At 46.8% G+C, this 5,343-nt stretch overlaps 1 long non-coding RNA gene across 1 annotated transcript; it reads right to left on the reverse strand.

The window, feature by feature from the left end:
* Positions 1-386: 386 nt before the first annotated feature.
* Positions 387-1,593, reverse strand: LOC123729332 (uncharacterized). The gene is made up of 2 exons (XR_006761099.1): positions 1,295-1,593; positions 387-1,105 (listed from the first exon to the last, which is right to left on the reverse strand). It is a non-coding gene; the product is annotated as an uncharacterized lncRNA (long non-coding RNA).
* Between the last annotated feature and the right edge of the window lie 3,750 nt (positions 1,594-5,343).

Raw genomic sequence — 5,343 nt, forward strand, 5'->3', positions numbered from 1 at the left:
TTTTTATTTTTAATTGTATTTTGTTCCCTTGAATCCTTGTTCCCATCTCCTAACCCACAATATGTAATTGTACTGCTGTCTATGTCGGTTGCTGATGGTTTATGTTTAGACCGGAATTGCTTAGCAATGTAATCTTGTGATACTATATCTTGCTTATCTCAGGGATTGACCCAAGATGAAGCTTAAGTGCACAATATGTTTAAGTTGCAACTTATTCTGTTTAGGTTTAATAGATGCTATCTGAACACTTTAAGCGCGGGAGCCTCCTCAGTTCAGATGTTAGTAGAAGTTCTAGGATAGTGAGAGGTGAACGTACAGTTGGGATTTTATTTTTGTTTTACCTCTTGTTCGAGGTGGCGCCGTGCTTTTTTGGCATCGGCCAGACAATGTGTTAAATGTGGGTTGATGGGAGGGGTAAATGTTGGGGAAAGTAGGGGAACAGGGTGGAGAGTAAAGGTGCTTGCAGGGGGGGAGGGGTGGGTTGGATACTGCTCGGGTGTAGGTGCTACATATGCTGATCGTGATGATTTGGTGCGCTTTCTTACCTTTTTAGTAACTTACATGCTATGCAGGCCACCATAGGAACTACAAATGAGAGGAGGGCGGGGCTTACATTCACTTCCTGGAATGTCAAGGGTTTAAATGAACCAATTAAGAGAGGCAAGGTCCTAGCCCACTTGAAAGCACTCTCGTCTGATATTATATTTTTGCAAGAAACCCATCTGAAAAACAATTCTCATAGCAGACTTAAATGTAAGTGGGTGGGGCAAGTGTATCACTCTAACTTCTCTGCCAAAACGAGAGGCACAGCGATTCTGGTACGGAAAGGAATTCCCTTTCAACATAAAACCACTATTGTGGACAAAGAGGGTCGTTATGTGATCGTAATAGGAGAGATCCACTCTACTTCTGTAACTCTACTAAATATCTATGGGCCAAACATTGATAACCCCTCTTTTTTCAAAAGAGTCCTTGCCCTGATTCCAGATATCTCCCATACTAACCTGGTCATTGGAGGGGACGTCAACTGTGTACTAGACCAATATTTGGATAGATCCTCTACCCGGCGAACCCCTACCTCCTATTCAAGCGAATTCTTGAATACCTACATAAAAAATTCGAACTTATTTGATATATGGAGGATCTCTAACCCTACGGGTAGGGAATACTCCTTTTACTCTCATGTTCACAATGTTTATACTCAAATTGACTACTTTTTGGTTGATGCTAAACTCCCCTATACCTGTAATGTGAGATATCATGATATTATAATCTCTGACCACAGTCCACTCACCTTCTCCCTGAGATTGGGTGACATCGTACCAAACGAGAGGGTCTGGAGGTTGAATCCTCAGCTCCTCACAGAACCAACATTCTGTGAACATCTTAAAGACCAAAATACATTTTTCTTTGATACCAACGACAACACAGAGACTTCCCCAGAATTACTGTGGGAAATGCTGAAGGATTATTTGAGAGGCTGTATCATCTCCTTTCAGACTGCCAGGAGTAGGCAAAACAGAAGAGAATTGGTAGAACTGGAGGGACAAATTCACTTACTGGATAGGGAGAATGCTAGACACCCATCTAGGGAGAAACATAAAAAAATGATGTCTTTCAAATTTAAATACAATTACCTTAATTATGCAAAACTTTTTGGAGGACTGTAATCTTCCCGCCCTGAACCAGGAAGACTCTAACTTCCTGAATAAGGAAATATCTCTTGAAGAAATTAGAGAAACAATAAAATCTCTAAAGAGTGGCAAGACCCCGGGCCCAGATGGATACCCGGGTGAATTCTACAAAACATTCAGCAACATGCTCTCTCCCTACCTACACAAAATGCTGGTTCAGGCCAACGAGGATGGAGTGCTCCCATTCACTTTGGATGAGGCGTTTATTACAGTTATACATAAGAAGGGTAAGGATCCGGAAGAGGTAGGGTCATACAGACCAATATCCCTCCTTAATACAGACCAAAAGATTTTAGCAAAAACTTTGGCTAACAGGCTTAGCACTTTAATTGGCAAATTGGTCCATTCAGACCAGACTGGCTTTATCCCTAACAGAAACTCATTCTTCAATCTCAGGCGCCTATTCAACATTATGTATTCTCAGAGGTTACCTAACGTGGACCTTGCCGTTATATCTCTTGACGCTGAAAAGGCCTTTGACCAAGTTGAGTGGCCCTATCTATTCAAGGTCCTACAGAAATGTAATATTGGGGATGGGTTCATAAAGTGGATCCAGCTTTTATATAGGAACCCCTGTGCGAGAATATTACATTACATTTAAGTCATTTAGCAGACGCTCTTATCCAGAGCGACTTACAAAATGGTGCATTCACCTTATGATATCCAGTGGAACAACCACTTTACAATAGTGCATCTAAATCTTTTAAGGAGGGGGGGGTTAGAAGGATTACTTTATCCTATCCTAGGTATTCCTTAAAGAGGTGGGGTTTCAGGTGTCTCCGGAAGGTGGTGATTGACTCCGCTGTCCTGGCGTCGTGAGGGAGCTTGTTCCACCATTGGGGTGCCAGGGCAGCGAACAGTTTTGACTGGGCTGAGCGGGAACTGTGCTTCCTCAGAGGTAGGGGGGCCAGCAGGCCAGTGGTGGATGAACGCAGTGCCCTTGTTTGGGTGTAGGGCCTGATCAGAGCCTGAAGGTATGGAGGTGCCGTTCCCTTCACAGCTCCGTAGGCAATCACCATGGTCTTGTAGCGGATGCGAGCTTCAACTGGAAGCCAGTGGAGAGAGCGGAGGAGCGGGGTGACGTGAGAGAACTTGGGAAGGTTGAACACCAGACGGGCTGCGGCGTTCTGGATGAGTTGTAGGGGTTTAATGGCACAGGCAGGGAGCCCAGCCAACAGCGAGTTGCAGTAATCCAGACGGGAGATGACAAGTGCCTGGATTAGGACCTGCGCCGCTTCCTGTGTGAGGCAGGGTCGTACTCTGTGAATGTTGTAGAGCATGAACCTACAGGATCGGGTCACCGCCTTGATGTTAGTGGAGAACGACAGGGTGTTGTCCAGGATCACGCCAAGGTTCTTAGCACTCTGAGAGGAGGACACAAGGGAGTTGTCAACCGTGATGGCGAGATCATGGAACGGGCAGTCCTTCCCCGGGAGGAAGAGCAGCTCCGTCTTGCCAAGGTTCAGCTTGAGCTGGTGATCCGTCATCCACACTGATATGTCTGACAGACATGCAGAGATGCGATTCGCCGCCTGGTTATCAGAAGGGGGAAAGGAGAAGATTAATTGTGTGTCGTCTGCATAGCAATGATAGGAGAGACCATGTGAGGATATGACAGAGCCAAGTGACTTGGTGTATAGCGAGAATAGGAGAGGGCCTAGAACAGAGCCCTGGGGGACACCAGTGGTGAGAGCGCATGGTGCGGAGACAGATTCTCGCCACGCCACCTGGTAGGAGCGACCTGTCAGGTAGGACGCAATCCAAGCGTGGGCCGCGCCGGAGATGCCCAACTCGGAGAGGGTGGAGAGGAGGATCTGATGGTTCACAGTATCAAAGGCAGCAGATAGGTCTAGAAGGATGAGAGCAGAGGAGAGAGAGTTAGCTTTAGCAGTGCGGAGAGCCTCCGTGACACAGAGAAGAGCAGTCTCAGTTGAATGCCCAGTCTTGAAACCTGACTGATTAGGATCAAGAAGGTCATTCCGAGAGAGATAGCAGGAGAGCTGGCCAAGGACGGCACGTTCAAGAGTTTTGGAGAGAAAAGAAAGAAGGGATACTGGTCTGTAGTTGTTGACATCGGAGGGATCGAGTGTAGGTTTTTTCAGAAGGGGTGCAACTCTCGCTCTCTTGAAGACGGAAGGGACGTAGCCAGCGGTCAAGGATGAGTTGATGAGCGAGGTGAGGAAGGGGAGAAGGTCTCCGGAAATGGTCTGGAGAAGGTTGGGTCAAGTGGGCAGGTTGTTGGGCGGCCGGCCGTCACAAGACGCGAGATTTCATCTGGAGAGAGAGGGGAGAAAGAGGTCAAAGCACAGGGTAGGGCAGTGTGAGCAGGACCAGCGGTGTCGTTTGACTTAGCAAACGAGGATCGGATATCGTCAACCTTCTTTTCAAAATGGTTGACGAAGTCATCCGCAGAGAGGGAGGAGGGGGGAGGGGGAGGAGGATTCAGGAGGGAGGAGAAGGTAGCAAAGAGCTTCCTAGGGTTAGAGGCAGATGCTTGGAATTTAGAGTGGTAGAAAGTGGCTTTAGCAGCAGAGACAGAAGAGGAGAATGTAGAGAGGAGTGAGTGAAAGGATGCCAGGTCCGCAGGGAGGCGAGTTTTCCTCCATTTCCGCTCGGCTGCCCGGAGCCTTGTTCTGTGAGCTCGTAGTGAGTCGTCGAGCCACGGTGCAGGAGGGGAGGACCGAGCCGGCCTGGAGGATAGGGGACAGAGAAAATCAAAGGATGCAGAAAGGGAGGAGAGGAGGGTTGAGGAGGCAGAATCAGGAGATAGGTTGGAGAAGGTTTGAGCAGAGGGAAGAGATGATAGGATGGAAGAGGAGAGAGTAACGGGAGAATACTCACTAACCAATCATTGTCGCCCCGATTTAACCTTTACAGAGGGACAAGGCAGGGTTGTGCGCTGTCGCCTATGCTCTTCGCCCTAATTATTGAACCTCTCGCTCAAGCGATCAGATCTCACGCAGCAATACACGGCTATAATACTAAAGATACTCTAAATAAGATTTCCCTATACGCAGATGACATTCTCCTCTATGTAACAGAACCCCAAGATAGTATTCCAGCTATTCTGGAGGTGATTAATTTGTTTGGTACCTTCTCGGGATACAGAATAAATTGGAACAAGAGTGAATTAATGCCCATACGGTTGCAATAAACCTCCTGGCTAGAACATCTTCCAGTTAAGCTATCTTCAGATGAATTTACCTACCTTGGAATTGTAGTTACCAAACAATACTCCTTACTATTTAAAGAGAATTTCCCCTCTCTGATGCAAAAACTTAAGGCAAACATACAATTTTGGAGAACTCTCCCAATTTCTCTGCTCGGAAGAATTAATGCCATTAAAATGGTCTTCCTCCCACAACTGCTCTACCTATACCAGAACATCCCAATATTCATACCTAAATCCTTTCATAAACAACTGGACTCTATTATCAATCCTTTCATCTGGGATTATAAAACACACAGGATAGGTAAAAAACACCTCTGTAAATCCAAGATGGAAGGAGGATTGTCTCTCCCAAACTTTATATTTTACTACTGGGCCGCCAACCTCCTCGCTGTTACGTTTTTGCTGGATGACGCACACCCGCCACCCAGCTGGCTTAGTATGGAGCGTGAGGAGTGTCACCCCTTCTCTATTGGTGCT

The sequence above is a fragment of the Salmo salar genome, chromosome ssa20, assembly GCF_905237065.1.
Source record: "Salmo salar chromosome ssa20, Ssal_v3.1, whole genome shotgun sequence".
Lineage (NCBI taxonomy): Eukaryota > Metazoa > Chordata > Actinopteri > Salmoniformes > Salmonidae > Salmo > Salmo salar.